The 16,795-nt window shown below is 67.4% G+C and overlaps 10 non-coding genes across 10 annotated transcripts; all 10 read right to left on the bottom strand.

Annotated features, from left to right (window-relative positions):
- Positions 1-193: 193 nt before the first annotated feature.
- LOC123936176 lies at positions 194-274 on the bottom strand. The gene has a single exon (XR_006817128.1). It is a non-coding gene; the product is annotated as a small nucleolar RNA SNORD115 (small nucleolar RNA).
- Positions 275-1,873: 1,599 nt separating this feature from the next.
- On the bottom strand, positions 1,874-1,954 carry LOC123936158. Its single transcript, XR_006817111.1, has one exon. It is a non-coding gene; the product is annotated as a small nucleolar RNA SNORD115 (small nucleolar RNA).
- A 1,584-nt stretch (positions 1,955-3,538) lies between these two features.
- LOC123936175 lies at positions 3,539-3,619 on the bottom strand. The gene has a single exon (XR_006817127.1). It is a non-coding gene; the product is annotated as a small nucleolar RNA SNORD115 (small nucleolar RNA).
- Positions 3,620-5,219: 1,600 nt separating this feature from the next.
- LOC123936193 lies at positions 5,220-5,300 on the bottom strand. The gene has a single exon (XR_006817144.1). It is a non-coding gene; the product is annotated as a small nucleolar RNA SNORD115 (small nucleolar RNA).
- Positions 5,301-6,884: 1,584 nt separating this feature from the next.
- On the bottom strand, positions 6,885-6,965 carry LOC123936174. The gene has a single exon (XR_006817126.1). It is a non-coding gene; the product is annotated as a small nucleolar RNA SNORD115 (small nucleolar RNA).
- A 1,600-nt stretch (positions 6,966-8,565) lies between these two features.
- Positions 8,566-8,646, bottom strand: LOC123936197. The gene has a single exon (XR_006817148.1). It is a non-coding gene; the product is annotated as a small nucleolar RNA SNORD115 (small nucleolar RNA).
- A 1,584-nt stretch (positions 8,647-10,230) lies between these two features.
- LOC123936173 lies at positions 10,231-10,311 on the bottom strand. Its single transcript, XR_006817125.1, has one exon. It is a non-coding gene; the product is annotated as a small nucleolar RNA SNORD115 (small nucleolar RNA).
- A 1,599-nt stretch (positions 10,312-11,910) lies between these two features.
- On the bottom strand, positions 11,911-11,991 carry LOC123936150. Its single transcript, XR_006817104.1, has one exon. It is a non-coding gene; the product is annotated as a small nucleolar RNA SNORD115 (small nucleolar RNA).
- Positions 11,992-13,571: 1,580 nt separating this feature from the next.
- On the bottom strand, positions 13,572-13,652 carry LOC123936172. Its single transcript, XR_006817124.1, has one exon. It is a non-coding gene; the product is annotated as a small nucleolar RNA SNORD115 (small nucleolar RNA).
- A 1,599-nt stretch (positions 13,653-15,251) lies between these two features.
- LOC123936181 lies at positions 15,252-15,332 on the bottom strand. Its single transcript, XR_006817133.1, has one exon. It is a non-coding gene; the product is annotated as a small nucleolar RNA SNORD115 (small nucleolar RNA).
- Between the last annotated feature and the right edge of the window lie 1,463 nt (positions 15,333-16,795).

The following is a 16,795-nucleotide window of genomic DNA, read 5'->3' as shown; positions in this document are numbered from 1 at the left end:
CCTGCGAGGTGGATTGGGTCCGGAGGCCGGGCGGAACGCCTCACGACCTCGAGCGGACCCCTGACGGGCACAGACAGGCCAGGGCCAGCACGGGGAGCCCCGAGGGTACGATGGCCTCACGCCCACAACTGCGGCGCACCTCCAGGGTCCCCAGGGTCTGGGGGAGGCTGATCCCGGCACAGACGCCTGTCTTGGGCCTCAGCGTAATCCTATTGAGCATGATTTTTAGGTCATCATCGCTCTTCGAGACCACTTGAGTTCTCATCACTGACCCAAGCAAGCTGGTGGCGATGCGTGCGGCCTCGGGGCACCCCGAAGCTGCTTACCGGGGCTGCATTCCGCACCGCGTCCATGCCCCCGGGTCCTGAGACGTGAGACCTCTGGGCAGGGCGGGGCCAAGCAAGACGTGCTCATCTGGGCGAGCTTCTCGATTCTGGATGGGTTTCTAAGGAGAGACGGAGAGACCAGCTGTCCAAACGTCCTGGTCTGAAGCGCCTGCCGTGCGGCCCAGGGCCCCCTTTCCCGGAGTCCTGGCCACTGGGGGCCCGGCAGAGTTCGGAGCCAAGCATGGCAGGTGTCCGCCAGGAAGGAGCCGGGCCCAAGGGCCCGGCTGCCCTTTCCGGGGCATCCCAAAGCAATGGAGACCGTGGTCCCTGTGGGAGCCCAGCCTTCTGGAGAACGGCCCCTGACCATGGCATGGACCACAGGGCTTTGGCCGGGTCCCCGCTGTCTCCCGGAGTGGCGAGCCAAGAGCGGCGGCCCGGGAGGTTTGGCCAGGACGCCGCCCACCCTCTCCTGGAGCCACCTGGGAGCCAAGGACCTGAGCCCCTGCCCGGGAAGCCAAAGGTTGCCGGGGCCCAGGGCTCCCCCACGGCCGAGCGGGGAAAGCCAGGTCACTCTCCACCACGGCAGCAAGGCACACCGCCCGCTGGCCGCTCTGGACGAGGGACCTGACTCGGCCCGTGCAGTGCCGCTTCACCACCACCCTATCCCGGGTGCTTGAGAGTCTCAGGTGAGAGGCTGAGGCCCAACGGCTGCTGTGGCCTGGGACGTGCAGTTTCTGCCCCCCGCCCCAGTGGAACCGTGCCGTCTGGCCAGCTCAACGAATCCTCGTGGGCTCTTCGGAAGTGGCCTCCCGGGGCCCCAAACGCCTTGGTCGTCTGCAGGACGGGACAGGAGCTCGGGCCAGTGCAGCCCGCAGAAAACTGCCATGGGCCGGGCCTTGAGCAACAAGGTGTTGCTCAAGGGCACAGTGGCCTCCGAGACCACGGGTCTCACGTCCACTCCCTTTCTGGGCCCCCCGGACACGCCGCAATTGATCAGGAGGCCTCGGGTGCACCTGGGCCTTGGGCGGCCAGCCCGCGCTTTCCAGGCCTTGTCAGCCCCCCGGCCCACGTTTCGCGATCCCTGCCCCTGGGATGGCTCAGGGGCACACGCTCACGGGGACTTTGGTGCCGTCCGGACAATGAGGACCCGCATCCCCAGTCCAGGCCCAGCTGCAGAGTCCCTGCTGGGGTCCCCGCTTCCCGATGCCAGGCCAAGGGGTCTGGGGCCTCCCTCGGAGCCCAGAGGCTTCCGCTCACCTCTCCTGGTGGGAGACGCGCCAAGAACCTTGCCAGTCAGGCCCGCTGAAAGACACAAGGACACAAGGGTGGCTAAGCCCTGGCTCTCGGGCAGCTGTCCGGGGAAGAGGCCTGGGTCGGTAGACAAGCTGGAACGCCAGAACACCCCGTCGGCACCCGCAGGTGCACCGACGTCCGGGGGCCAGAGCAGAGAGCCTCGAGAGGTGGTTCTCCTCCCGCGGCCACCTGCAGTGCACCCTCACTGCCCCGACGCTCTGGGGGAGGCTGACCCCGGCACGGTCCCCTGCCTTGGGCCTCAGCGTAATCCTATTGAGCATGATTTTTAGGTCATCATCGCTCTTCGAGACCATATGAGTTCTCATCATTGACCCAAGCACGCCCGAGGCGACGCGGGAGGTCCCCTACCACCCAGAAGCTGCTTACCGAGGCTGCTCTCAGGACAGCGCCATACCCCGGCTTCCTGAGGCATGGGACCTGGCGGCGGGACTGGGCGATGCAAGACTTGGTGGTCAGGGCCAGATCCTCGCTTGGGGATGGGGTCCTAAGGAGAGAGGGGGAGGCCGGCCGTCGGAACGGCGTGCTCGCTGGCCCGTGCCATGCCGCCAAGAACTCTCCAGCCCGAAGCCCTGGCCGGTGCTGTCCAGGCGGGCGGCTGACCCACCCAGGGCTCGGGTCCGCCGGCAAAGGGCAGGACACAAGGGACCCGCTGCCCATCCCTGGCCTTCCCAAATCCACGGAGATCCGGGCCCCCGTGGGAGCCTCCCCTTGCTAGGAAAGGCCCCAGAGCATGGCCTGGAGCACAGGGATTTCCAGTGCTCCCCCGATGTCTGCCGGGGCCCCAAGCAAAGCGTGGCGCACCCGGAAGTGAGGGCCCGAAGGACGCCTTCCCACACATGGGGACCGCGGTGGTCTAGGGACCCGGGCCCTGGCACTCGCAGCCAACGGTGGCCCCCAGGCCCTGATCGCCCAGGGCGAAAAAGGGAATCGCGTCTCACCGTCTCCCACCAAGCAGCGCAAGGCGGGAGACCGCGGCCCGCCCTGCAGGAGGGTCCTGACTCTCCCCTTGTGGCGGCGCTTCCTCTGGGGGCCTCAGAGGACCGGCTCAGCCCCATGGCCTGCTGTGGCCCGGGGCTCGCCACTCTTCCCCTGGGCCAGGGAAACCTTGCTGACTCGGGAAATCCGAGGAAACATTCGAGGGCTGTACTTCAGCAGCCTCCCGTGCCCTGCTTACACTTGGGCGTCTGCTGCATTCTTCATGAGCTCTGCCCTCTCCAGCCCTCTCCAGAACCATCGGCTGGGGTGACTCGAGCGACAACCACTCGCTGAAGGGGACAGAGGGCCCTGACACCAAGGGACTCACGTCCGCTCTCTTCTCGGGCGCACAGGACACAGCTGGACGTACAAGGAGGCCTCAGGTCCATGTGGGACGACGGCGGCATGCCCCCAGCCCCCAGTCGTTGCCAGTGACCTGGCCCAACTTTCCCATTCCCTGCACGTGGGATTGCTGAAGGGCGGCTGTGCATGGGCAGGTCCACGCTGTGTGGGCCACCACAGCCCCCATCCCTAGCACAGTGCTGGAGCCGGGGCCCGTGCGGGGATCCGGGCTCCGCGGACAATGCCCATGGCGCCTGGCATCTCCCTGCAGGCCCAGAGTCTTCCACTCACCTCTCTTGGGTCACGCCGCACCAAGTTCCGGCCCCCGAGGCCCGCTGAAAGACACAAGGGGCAACGGTCTCCTAAGCAATGGCACCGAGGGAGCTGTCCTGCGAGGTGGATTGGGTCCGGAGGCCGGGCGGAACGCCTCACGACCTCGAGCGGACCCCTGACGGGCACAGACAGGCCAGGGCCAGCACGGGGAGCCCCGAGGGTACGATGGCCTCACGCCCACAACTGCGGCGCACCTCCAGGGTCCCCAGGGTCTGGGGGAGGCTGATCCCGGCACAGACGCCTGTCTTGGGCCTCAGCGTAATCCTATTGAGCATGATTTTTAGGTCATCATCGCTCTTCGAGACCACTTGAGTTCTCATCACTGACCCAAGCAAGCTGGTGGCGATGCGTGCGGCCTCGGGGCACCCCGAAGCTGCTTACCGGGGCTGCATTCCGCACCGCGTCCATGCCCCCGGGTCCTGAGACGTGAGACCTCTGGGCAGGGCGGGGCCAAGCAAGACGTGCTCATCTGGGCGAGCTTCTCGATTGTGGATGGGTTTCTAAGGAGAGACGGAGAGACCAGCTGTCCAAACGTCCTGGTCTGAAGCGCCTGCCGTGCGGCCCAGGGCCCCCTTTCCCAGAGTCCTGGCCACTGGGGGCCCGGCAGAGTTCGGAGCCAAGCATGGCAGGTGTCCGCCAGGAAGGAGCCGGGCCCAAGGGCCCGGCTGCCCTTTCCGGGGCATCCCAAAGCAATGGAGACCGTGGTCCCTGTGGGAGCCCAGCCTTCTGGAGAACGGCCCCTGACCATGGCATGGACCACAGGGCTTTGGCCGGGTCCCCGCTGTCTCCCGGAGTGGCGAGCCAAGAGCGGCGGCCCGGGAGGTTTGGCCAGGACGCCGCCCACCCTCTCCTGGAGCCACCTGGGAGCCAAGGACCTGAGCCCCTGCCCGGGAAGCCAAAGGTTGCCGGGGCCCAGGGCTCCCCCACGGCCGAGCGGGGAAAGCCAGGTCACTCTCCACCACGGCAGCAAGGCACACCGCCCGCTGGCCGCTCTGGACGAGGGACCTGACTCGGCCCGTGCAGTGCCGCTTCACCACGACCCTATCCCGGGTGCTTGAGAGTCTCAGGTGAGAGGCTGAGCCCCAACGGCTGCTGTGGCCTGGGACGTGCAGTTTCTGCCCCCCCGCCCCAGTGGAACCGTGCCGTCTGGCCAGCTCAACGAATCCTCGTGGGCTCTTCGGAAGTGGCCTCCCGGGGCCCCAAACGCCTTGGTCGTCTGCAGGACGGGACAGGAGCTCGGGCCAGTGCAGCCCGCAGAAACCTGCCATGGGCCGGGCCTTGAGCAACAAGGTGTTGCTCAAGGGCACAGTGGCCTCCGAGACCACGGGTCTCACGTCCACTCCCTTTCTGGGCCCCCCGGACACGCCGCAATTGATCAGGAGGCCTCGGGTGCACCTGGGCCTTGGGCGGCCAGCCCGCGCTTTCCAGGCCTTGTCAGCCCCCCGGCCCACGTTTCGCGATCCCTGCCCCTGGGATGGCTCAGGGGCACACGCTCACGGGGACTTCGGTGCCGTCCGGACAATGAGGACCCGCATCCCCAGCCCAGGCCCAGCTGCGGAGTCCCTGCTGGGGTCCCCGCTTCCCGATGCCAGGCCAAGGGGTCTGGGGCCTCCCTCGGAGCCCAGAGGCTTCCGCTCACCTCTCCTGGTGGGAGACGCGCCAAGAACCTTGCCAGTCAGGCCCGCTGAAAGACACAAGGACACAAGGGTGGCTAAGCCCTGGCTCTCGGGCAGCTGTCCGGGGAAGAGGCCTGGGTCGGTAGACCAGCTGGAACGCCAGAACACCCCGTCGGCACCCGCAGGTGCACCGACGTCCGGGGGCCACAGCAGAGAGCCTCGAGAGGTGGTTCTCCTCCCGCGGCCACCTGCAGCGCACCCTCACTGCCCCGACGCTCTGGGGGAGGCTGACCCCGGCACGGTCCCCTGCCTTGGGCCTCAGCGTAATCCTATTGAGCGTGATTTTTAGGTCATCATCGCTCTTCGAGACCATATGAGTTCTCATCATTGACCCAAGCACGCCCGAGGCGACGCGGGAGGTCCCCTACCACCCAGAAGCTGCTTACCGAGGCTGCTCTCAGGACAGCGCCATACCCCGGCTTCCTGAGGCATGGGACCGGGCGGCGGGGCTGGGCGATGCAAGACTTGGTGGTCAGGGCCAGATCCTCGCTTGGGGATGGGGGCCTAAGGAGGGAGGGGGAGGCCGGCCGTCAGAACGGCGTGCTCGCTGGCCCGTGCCATGCCGCCAAGAACTCTCCAGCCCGAAGCCCTGGCCGGTGCTGTCCAGGCGGGCGGCTGACCCACCCAGGGCTCGGGTCCGCCGGCAAAGGGCAGGACACAAGGGACCCGCTGCCCATCCCTGGCCTTCCCAAATCCACGGAGATCCGGGCCCCCGTGGGAGCCTCCCCTTGCTAGGAAAGGCCCCAGAGCATGGCCTGGAGCACAGGGATTTCCAGTGCTCCCCCGATGTCTGCCGGGGCCCCAAGCAAAGCGTGGCGCACCCGGAAGTGAGGGCCCGAAGGACGCCTTCCCACACATGGGGACCGCGGTGGTCTAGGGACCCGGGCCCTGGCACTCGCAGCCAACGGTGGCCCCCAGGCCCTGATCGCCCAGGGCGAAAAAGGGAATCGCGTCTCACCGTCTCCCACCAAGCAGCGCAAGGCGGGAGACTGCGGCCCGCCCTGCAGGAGGGTCCTGACTCTCCCCTTGTGGCGGCGCTTCCTCTGGGGGCCTCAGAGGACCGGCTCAGCCCCATGGCCTGCTGTGGCCCGGGGCTCGCCACTCTTCCCCTGGGCCAGGGAAACCTTGCTGACTCGGGAAATCCGAGGAAACATTCGAGGGCTGTACTTCAGCAGCCTCCCGTGCCCTGCTTACACTTGGGCGTCTGCTGCATTCTTCATGAGCTCTGCCCTCTCCAGCCCTCTCCAGAACCATCGGCTGGGGTGACTCGAGCGACAACCACTCGCTGAAGGGGACAGAGGGCCCTGACACCAAGGGACTCACGTCCGCTCTCTTCTCGGGCGCACAGGACACAGCTGGACGTACAAGGAGGCCTCAGGTCCATGTGGGACGACGGCGGCATGCCCCCAGCCCCCAGTCGTTGCCAGTGACCTGGCCCAACTTTCCCATTCCCTGCACGTGGGATTGCTGAAGGGCGGCTGTGCATGGGCAGGTCCACGCTGTGTGGGCCACCACAGCCCCCATCCCTAGCACAGTGCTGGAGCCGGGGCCCGTGCGGGGATCCGGGCTCCGCGGACAATGCCCATGGCGCCTGGCATCTCCCTGCAGGCCCAGAGTCTTCCACTCACCTCTCTTGGGTCACGCCGCACCAAGTTCCGGCCCCCGAGGCCCGCTGAAAGACACAAGGGGCAACGGTCTCCTAAGCAATGGCACCGAGGGAGCTGTCCTGCGAGGTGGATTGGGTCCGGAGGCCGGGCGGAACACCTCACGACCTCGAGCGGACCCCTGACGGGCACAGACAGGCCAGGGCCAGCACGGGGAGCCCCGAGGGTACGATGGCCTCACGCCCACAACTGCGGCGCACCTCCAGGGTCCCCAGGGTCTGGGGGAGGCTGATCCCGGCACAGACGCCTGTCTTGGGCCTCAGCGTAATCCTATTGAGCATGATTTTTAGGTCATCATCGCTCTTCGAGACCACTTGAGTTCTCATCACTGACCCAAGCAAGCTGGTGGCGATGCGTGCGGCCTCGGGGCACCCCGAAGCTGCTTACCGGGGCTGCATTCCGCACCGCGTCCATGCCCCCGGGTCCTGAGACGTGAGACCTCTGGGCAGGGCGGGGCCAAGCAAGACGTGCTCATCTGGGCGAGCTTCTCGATTGTGGATGGGTTTCTAAGGAGAGACGGAGAGACCAGCTGTCCAAACGTCCTGGTCTGAAGCGCCTGCCGTGCGGCCCAGGGCCCCCTTTCCCGGAGTCCTGGCCACTGGGGGCCCGGCAGAGTTCGGAGCCAAGCATGGCAGGTGTCCGCCAGGAAGGAGCCGGGCCCAAGGGCCCGGCTGCCCTTTCCGGGGCATCCCAAAGCAATGGAGACCGTGGTCCCTGTGGGAGCCCAGCCTTCTGGAGAACGGCCCCTGACCATGGCATGGACCACAGGGCTTTGGCCGGGTCCCCGCTGTCTCCCGGAGTGGCAAGCCAAGAGCGGCGGCCCGGGAGGTTTGGCCAGGACGCCGCCCACCCTCTCCTGGAGCCACCTGGGAGCCAAGGACCTGAGCCCCTGCCCGGGAAGCCAAAGGTTGCCGGGGCCCAGGGCTCCCCCACGGCCGAGCGGGGAAAGCCAGGTCACTCTCCACCACGGCAGCAAGGCACACCGCCCGCTGGCCGCTCTGGACGAGGGACCTGACTCGGCCCGTGCAGTGCCGCTTCACCACGACCCTATCCCGGGTGCTTGAGAGTCTCAGGTGAGAGGCTGAGCCCCAACGGCTGCTGTGGCCTGGGACGTGCAGTTTCTGCCCCCCCGCCCCAGTGGAACCGTGCCGTCTGGCCAGCTCAACGAATCCTCGTGGGCTCTTCGGAAGTGGCCTCCCGGGGCCCCAAACGCCTTGGTCGTCTGCAGGACGGGACAGGAGCTCGGGCCAGTGCAGCCCGCAGAAACCTGCCATGGGCCGGGCCTTGAGCAACAAGGTGTTGCTCAAGGGCACAGTGGCCTCCGAGACCACGGGTCTCACGTCCACTCCCTTTCTGGGCCCCCCGGACACGCCGCAATTGATCAGGAGGCCTCGGGTGCACCTGGGCCTTGGGCGGCCAGCCCGCGCTTTCCAGGCCTTGTCAGCCCCCCGGCCCACGTTTCGCGATCCCTGCCCCTGGGATGGCTCAGGGGCACACGCCCACGGGGACTTTGGTGCCGTCCGGACAATGAGGACCCGCATCCCCAGCCCAGGCCCAGCTGCGGAGTCCCTGCTGGGGTCCCCGCTTCCCGATGCCAGGCCAAGGGGTCTGGGGCCTCCCTCGGAGCCCAGAGGCTTCCGCTCACCTCTCCTGGTGGGAGACGCGCCAAGAACCTTGCCAGCCAGGCCCGCTGAAAGACACAAGGACACAAGGGTGGCTAAGCCCTGGCTCTCGGGCAGCTGTCCGGGGAAGAGGCCTGGGTCGGTAGACCAGCTGGAACGCCAGAACACCCCGTCGGCACCCGCAGGTGAACCGACGTCCGGGGGCCACAGCAGAGAGCCTCGAGAGGTGGTTCTCCTCCCGCGGCCACCTGCAGCGCACCCTCACTGCCCCGACACTCTGGGGGAGGCTGACCCCGGCACGGTCCCCTGCCTTGGGCCTCAGCGTAATCCTATTGAGCGTGATTTTTAGGTCATCATCGCTCATCGAGACCATATGAGTTCTCATCATTGACCCAAGCACGCCCGAGGCGACGCGGGAGGTCCCCTACCACCCAGAAGCTGCTTACCGAGGCTGCTCTCAGGACAGCGCCATACCCCGGCTTCCTGAGGCATGAGACCGGGCGGCGGGGCTGGGCGATGCAAGACTTGGTGGTCAGGGCCAGATCCTCGCTTGGGGATGGGGGCCTAAGGAGGGAGGGGGAGGCCGGCCGTCGGAACGGCGTGCTCGCTGGCCCGTGCCATGCCGCCAAGAACTCTCCAGCCCGAAGCCCTGGCCGGTGCTGTCCAGGCGGGCGGCTGACCCACCCAGGGCTCGGGTCCGCGGGCAAGGGGCAGGACACAAGGGACCCGCTGCCCATCCCTGGCCTTCCCAAATCCACGGAGATCCGGGCCCCCGTGGGAGCCTCCCCTTGCTAGGAAAGGCCCCAGAGCATGGCCTGGAGCACAGAGATTTCCAGTGCTCCCCCGATGTCTGCCGGGGCCCCAAGCAAAGCGTGGCGCACCCGGATGTGAGGGCCCGAAGGACGCCTTCCCACACATGGGGACCGCGGTGGTCTAGGGACCCGGGCCCTGGCACTCGCAGCCAACGGTGGCCCCCAGGCCCTGATCGCCCAGGGCGAAAAAGGGAATCGCGTCTCACCGTCTCCCACCAAGCAGCGCAAGGCGGGAGACCGCGGCCCGCCCTGCAGGAGGGTCCTGACTCTCCCCTTGTGGCGGCGCTTCCTCTGGGGGCCTCAGAGGACCGGCTCAGCCCCATGGCCTGCTGTGGCCCGGGGCTCGCCACTCTTCCCCTGGGCCAGGGAAACCTTGCTGACTCGGGAAATCCGAGGAAACATTCGAGGGCTGTACTTCAGCAGCCTCCCGTGCCCTGCTTACACTTGGGCGTCTGCTGCATTCTTCATGAGCTCTGCCCTCTCCAGCCCTCTCCAGAACCATCGGCTGGAGTGACTCGAGCGACAACCACTCGCTGAAGGGGACAGAGGGCCCTGACACCAAGGGACTCACGTCCGCTCTCTTCTCGGGCGCACAGGACACAGCTGGACGTACAAGGAGGCCTCAGGTCCATGTGGGACGACGGCGGCATGCCCCCAGCCCCCAGTCGTTGCCAGTGACCTGGCCCAACTTTCCCATTCCCTGCACGTGGGATTGCTGAAGGGCGGCTGTGCATGGGCAGGTCCACGCTGTGTGGGCCACCACAGCCCCCATCCCTAGCACAGTGCTGGAGCCGGGGCCCGTGCGGGGATCCGGGCTCCGCGGACAATGCCCATGGCGCCTGGCATCTCCCTGCAGGCCCAGAGTCTTCCACTCACCTCTCTTGGGTCACGCCGCACCAAGTTCCGGCCCCCGAGGCCCGCTGAAAGACACAAGGGGCAACGGTCTCCTAAGCAATGGCACCGAGGGAGCTGTCCTGCGAGGTGGATTGGGTCCGGAGGCCGGGCGGAACGCCTCACGACCTCGAGCGGACCCCTGACGGGCACAGACAGGCCAGGGCCAGCACGGGGAGCCCCGAGGGTACGATGGCCTCACGCCCACAACTGCGGCGCACCTCCAGGGTCCCCAGGGTCTGGGGGAGGCTGATCCCGGCACAGACGCCTGTCTTGGGCCTCAGCGTAATCCTATTGAGCATGATTTTTAGGTCATCATCGCTCTTCGAGACCACTTGAGTTCTCATCACTGACCCAAGCAAGCTGGTGGCGATGCGTGCGGCCTCGGGGCACCCCGAAGCTGCTTACCGGGGCTGCATTCCGCACCGCGTCCATGCCCCCGGGTCCTGAGACGTGAGACCTCTGGGCAGGGCGGGGCCAAGCAAGACGTGCTCATCTGGGCGAGCTTCTCGATTGTGGATGGGTTTCTAAGGAGAGACGGAGAGACCAGCTGTCCAAACGTCCTGGTCTGAAGCGCCTGCCGTGCGGCCCAGGGCCCCCTTTCCCGGAGTCCTGGCCACTGGGGGCCCGGCAGAGTTCGGAGCCAAGCATGGCAGGTGTCCGCCAGGAAGGAGCCGGGCCCAAGGGCCCGGCTGCCCTTTCCGGGGCATCCCAAAGCAATGGAGACCGTGGTCCCTTTGGGAGCTCAGCCTTCTGGAGAACGGCCCCTGACCATGGCATGGACCACAGGGCTTTGGCCGGGTCCCCGCTGTCTCCCGGAGTGGCGAGCCAAGAGCGGCGGCCCGGGAGGTTTGGCCAGGACGCCGCCCACCCTCTCCTGGAGCCACCTGGGAGCCAAGGACCTGAGCCCCTGCCCGGGAAGCCAAAGGTTGCCGGGGCCCAGGGCTCCCCCACGGCCGAGCGGGGAAAGCCAGGTCACTCTCCACCACGGCAGCAAGGCACACCGCCCGCTGGCCGCTCTGGACGAGGGACCTGACTCGGCCCGTGCAGTGCCGCTTCACCACGACCCTATCCCGGGTGCTTGAGAGTCTCAGGTGAGAGGCTGAGGCCCAACGGCTGCTGTGGCCTGGGACGTGCAGTTTCTGCCCCCCGCCCCAGTGGAACCGTGCCGTCTGGCCAGCTCAACGAATCCTCGTGGGCTCTTCGGAAGTGGCCTCCCGGGGCCCCAAACGCCTTGGTCGTCTGCAGGACGGGACAGGAGCTCGGGCCAGTGCAGCCCGCAGAAACCTGCCATGGGCCGGGCCTTGAGCAACAAGGTGTTGCTCAAGGGCACAGTGGCCTCCGAGACCACGGGTCTCACGTCCACTCCCTTTCTGGGCCCCCCGGACACGCCGCAATTGATCAGGAGGCCTCGGGTGCACCTGGGCCTTGGGCGGCCAGCCCGCGCTTTCCAGGCCTTGTCAGCCCCCCGGCCCACGTTTCGCGATCCCTGCCCCTGGGATGGCTCAGGGGCACACGCTCACGGGGACTTCGGTGCCGTCCGGACAATGAGGACCCGCATCCCCAGCCCAGGCCCAGCTGCGGAGTCCCTGCTGGGGTCCCCGCTTCCCGATGCCAGGCCAAGGGGTCTGGGGCCTCCCTCGGAGCCCAGAGGCTTCCGCTCACCTCTCCTGGTGGGAGACGCGCCAAGAACCTTGCCAGCCAGGCCCGCTGAAAGACACAAGGACACAAGGGTGGCTAAGCCCTGGCTCTCGGGCAGCTGTCCGGGGAAGAGGCCTGGGTCGGTAGACCAGCTGGAACGCCAGAACACCCCGTCGGCACCCGCAGGTGCACCGACGTCCGGGGGCCACAGCAGAGAGCCTCGAGAGGTGGTTCTCCTCCCGCGGCCACCTGCAGCGCACCCTCACTGCCCCGACGCTCTGGGGGAGGCTGACCCCGGCACGGTCCCCTGCCTTGGGCCTCAGCGTAATCCTATTGAGCGTGATTTTTAGGTCCTCATCGCTCTTCGAGACCATATGAGTTCTCATCATTGACCCAAGCACGCCCGAGGCGACGCGGGAGGTCCCCTACCACCCAGAAGCTGCTTACCGAGGCTGCTCTCAGGACGGCGCCTTACCCCGGCTTCCTGAGGCATGGGACCGGGCGGCGGGGCTGGGCGATGCAAGACTTGGTGGTCAGGGCCAGATCCTCGCTTGGGGATGGGGGCCTAAGGAGGGAGGGGGAGGCCGGCCGTCGGAACGGCGTGCTCGCTGGCCCGTGCCATGCCGCCAAGAACTCTCCAGCCCGAAGCCCTGGCCGGTGCTGTCCAGGCGGGCGGCTGACCCACCCAGGGCTCGGGTCCGCGGGCAAGGGGCAGGACACAAGGGACCCGCTGCCCATCCCTGGCCTTCCCAAATCCACGGAGATCCGGGCCCCCGTGGGAGCCTCCCCTTGCTAGGAAAGGCCCCAGAGCATGGCCTGGAGCACAGGGATTTCCAGTGCTCCCCCGATGTCTGCCGGGGCCCCAAGCAAAGCGTGGCGCACCCGGATGTGAGGGCCCGAAGGACGCCTTCCCACACATGGGGACCGCGGTGGTCTAGGGACCCGGGCCCTGGCACTCGCAGCCAACGGTGGCCCCCAGGCCCTGATCGCCCAGGGCGAAAAAGGGAATCGCGTCTCACCGTCTCCCACCAGGCAGCGCAAGGCAGGAGACCGCGGCCCGCCCTGCAGGAGGGTCCTGACTCTCCCCTTGTGGCGGCGCTTCCTCTGGGGGCCTCAGAGGTCCGGCTCAGCCCCATGGCCTGCTGTGGCCCGGGGCTCACCACTCTTCCCCTGGGCCAGGGAAACCTTGCTGACTCGGGAAATCCGAGGAAACATTCGAGGGCTGTACTTCAGCAGCCTCCCAGGCTCTGCTTACACTTGGGCGTCTGCTGCATTCTTCATGAGCTCTGCCCTCTCCAGCCCCAGAACCATCGGCTGGGGTGACTCGAGCGACAACCACTCGCTGAAGGGGACAGAGGGCCCTGACACCAAGGGACTCACGTCCGCTCTCTTCTCGGGCGCACAGGACACAGCTGGACGTACAAGGAGGCCTCAGGTCCATGTGGGACGACGGCGGCATGCCCCCAGCCCCCAGTCGTTGCCAGTGACCTGGCCCAACTTTCCCATTCCCTGCACGTTGGATTGCTGAAGGGCGGCTGTGCATGGGCAGGTCAACGCTGTGTGGGCCACCACAGCCCCCATCCCTAGCACAGTGCTGGAGCCGGGGCCCGTGCGGGGATCCGGGCTCCGCGGACAATGCCCATGGCGCCTGGCATCTCCCTGCAGGCCCAGAGTCTTCCACTCACCTCTCTTGGGTCACGCCGCACCAAGTTCCGGCCCCCGAGGCCCGCTGAAAGACACAAGGGGCAACGGTCTCCTAAGCAATGGCACCGAGGGAGCTGTCCTGCGAGGTGGATTGGGTCCGGAGGCCGGGCGGAACGCCTCACGACCTCGAGCGGACCCCTGACGGGCACAGACAGGCCAGGGCCAGCACGGGGAGCCCCGAGGGTACGATGGCCTCACGCCCACAACTGCGGCGCACCTCCAGGGTCCCCAGGGTCTGGGGGAGGCTGATCCCGGCACAGACGCCTGTCTTGGGCCTCAGCGTAATCCTATTGAGCATGATTTTTAGGTCATCATCGCTCTTCGAGACCACTTGAGTTCTCATCACTGACCCAAGCAAGCTGGTGGCGATGCGTGCGGCCTCGGGGCACCCCGAAGCTGCTTACCGGGGCTGCATTCCGCACCGCGTCCATGCCCCCGGGTCCTGAGACGTGAGACCTCTGGGCAGGGCGGGGCCAAGCAAGACGTGCTCATCTGGGCGAGCTTCTCGATTGTGGATGGGTTTCTAAGGAGAGACGGAGAGACCAGCTGTCCAAACGTCCTGGTCTGAAGCGCCTGCCGTGCGGCCCAGGGCCCCCTTTCCCGGAGTCCTGGCCACTGGGGGCCCGGCAGAGTTCGGAGCCAAGCATGGCAGGTGTCCGCCAGTAAGGAGCCGGGCCCAAGGGCCCGGCTGCCCTTTCCGGGGCATCCCAAAGCAATGGAGACCGTGGTCCCTGTGGGAGCCCAGCCTTCTGGAGAACGGCCCCTGACCATGGCATGGACCACAGGGCTTTGGCCGGGTCCCCGCTGTCTCCCGGAGTGGCGAGCCAAGAGCGGCGGCCCGGGAGGTTTGGCCAGGACGCCGCCCACCCTCTCCTGGAGCCACCTGGGAGCCAAGGACCTGAGCCCCTGCCCGGGAAGCCAAAGGTTGCCGGGGCCCAGGGCTCCCCCACGGCCGAGCGGGGAAAGCCAGGTCACTCTCCACCATGGCAGCAAGGCACACCGCCCGCTGGCCGCTCTGGACGAGGGACCTGACTCGGCCCGTGCAGTGCCGCTTCACCACGACCCTATCCCGGGTGCTTGAGAGTCTCAGGTGAGAGGCTGAGGCCCAACGGCTGCTGTGGCCTGGGACGTGCAGTTTCTGCCCCCCGCCCCAGTGGAACCGTGCCGTCTGGCCAGCTCAACGAATCCTCGTGGGCTCTTCGGAAGTGGCCTCCCGGGGCCCCAAACGCCTTGGTCGTCTGCAGGACGGGACAGGAGCTCGGGCCAGTGCAGCCCGCAGAAACCTGCCATGGGCCGGGCCTTGAGCAACAAGGTGTTGCTCAAGGGCACAGTGGCCTCCGAGACCACGGGTCTCACGTCCACTCCCTTTCTGGGCCCCCCGGACACGCCGCAATTGATCAGGAGGCCTCGGGTGCACCTGGGCCTTGGGCGGCCAGCCCGCGCTTTCCAGGCCTTGTCAGCCCCCCGGCCCACGTTTCGCGATCCCTGCCCCTGGGATGGCTCAGGGGCACACGCTCACGGGGACTTCGGTGCCGTCCGGACAATGAGGACCCGCATCCCCAGCCCAGGCCCAGCTGCGGAGTCCCTGCTGGGGTCCCCGCTTCCCGATGCCAGGCGAAGGGGTCTGGGGCCTCCCTCGGAGCCCAGAGGCTTCCGCTCACCTCTCCTGGTGGGAGACGCGCCAAGAACCTTGCCAGCCAGGCCCGCTGAAAGACACAAGGACACAAGGGTGGCTAAGCCCTGGCTCTCGGGCAGCTGTCCGGGGAAGAGGCCTGGGTCGGTAGACCAGCTGGAACGCCAGAACACCCCGTCGGCACCCGCAGGTGCACCGACGTCCGGGGGCCACAGCAGAGAGCCTCGAGAGGTGGTTCTCCTCCCGCGGCCACCTGCAGCGCACCCTCACTGCCCCGACGCTCTGGGGGAGGCTGACCCCGGCACGGTCCCCTGCCTTGGGCCTCAGCGTAATCCTATTGAGCGTGATTTTTAGGTCATCATCGCTCTTCGAGACCATATGAGTTCTCATCATTGACCCAAGCACGCCCGAGGCGACGCGGGAGGTCCCCTACCACCCAGAAGCTGCTTACCGAGGCTGCTCTCAGGACGGCGCCATACCCCGGCTTCCTGAGGCATGGGACCTGGCGGCGGGGCTGGGCGATGCAAGACTTGGTGGTCAGGGCCAGATCCTCGCTTGGGGATGGGGGCCTAAGGAGGGAGGGGGAGGCCGGCCGTCGGAACGGCGTGCTCGCTGGCCCGTGCCATGCCGCCAAGAACTCTCCAGCCCGAAGCCCTGGCCGGTGCTGTCCAGGCGGGCGGCTGACCCACCCAGGGCTCGGGTCCGCGGGCAAGGGGCAGGACACAAGGGACCCGCTGCCCATCCCTGGCCTTCCCAAATCCACGGAGATCCGGGCCCCCGTGGGAGCCTCCCCTTGCTAGGAAAGGCCCCAGAGCATGGCCTGGAGCACAGGGATTTCCAGTGCTCCCCCGATGTCTGCCGGGGCCCCAAGCAAAGCGTGGCGCACCCGGATGTGAGGGACCGAAGGACGCCTTCCCACACATGGGGACCGCGGTGGTCTAGGGACCCAGGCCCTGGCACTCGCAGCCAACGGTGGCCCCCAGGCCCTGATCGCCCAGGGCGAAAAAGGGAATCGCGTCTCACCGTCTCCCACCAAGCAGCGCAAGGCAGGAGACCGCGGCCCGCCCTGCAGGAGGGTCCTGACTCTCCCCTTGTGGCGGTGCTTCCACTGGGGGCCTCAGAGGACAGGCTCAGCCCCATGGCCTGCTGTGGCCCGGGGCTCGCCACTCTTCCCCTGGGCCAGCGAACCCTTGCTGACTCGGGAAATCGGAGGAAACATTCCAGGGCTGTACTTCAGCAGCCTCCCAGGCTCTGCTTACACTTGGGCGTCTGCTGCATTCTTCATGAGCTCTGCCCTCTCCAGCCCCAGAACCATCGGCTGGGGTGACTCGAGCGACAACCACTCGCTGAAGGGGACAGAGGGCCCTGACACCAAGGGACTCACGTCCGCTCTCTTCTCGGGCGCACAGGTCACAGCTGGACGTACAAGGAGGCCTCAGGTCCATGTGGGACGACGGCGGCATGCCCCCAGCCCCCAATCGTTGCCAGTGACCTGGCCCAACTTTCCCATTCCCTGCACGTGCGATTGCTGAAGGGCGGCTGTGCATGGGCAGGTCAACGCTGTGTGGGCCACCACAGCCCCCATCCCTAGCACAGTGCTGGAGCCGGGGCCCGTGCGGGGATCCGGGCTCCGCGGACAATGCCCATGGCGCCTGGCATCTCCCTGCAGGCCCAGAGTCTTCCACTCACCTCTCTTGGGTCACGCCGCACCAAGTTCCGGCCCCCGAGGCCCGCTGAAAGACACAAGGGGCAACGGTCTCCTAAGCAATGGCACCGAGGGAGCTGTCCTGCGAGGTGGATTGGGTCCGGAGGCCGGGCGGAACGCCTCACGACCTCGAGCGGACCCCTGACGGGCACAGACA

The sequence above is a fragment of the Meles meles genome, unplaced genomic scaffold (assembly GCF_922984935.1).
Source record: "Meles meles unplaced genomic scaffold, mMelMel3.1 paternal haplotype, whole genome shotgun sequence".
Taxonomy (NCBI): domain Eukaryota; kingdom Metazoa; phylum Chordata; class Mammalia; order Carnivora; family Mustelidae; genus Meles; species Meles meles.
The sequence above is the reverse complement of the archived record's forward strand: the minus strand, read 5'-3'. Positions and strand labels throughout refer to the sequence as shown.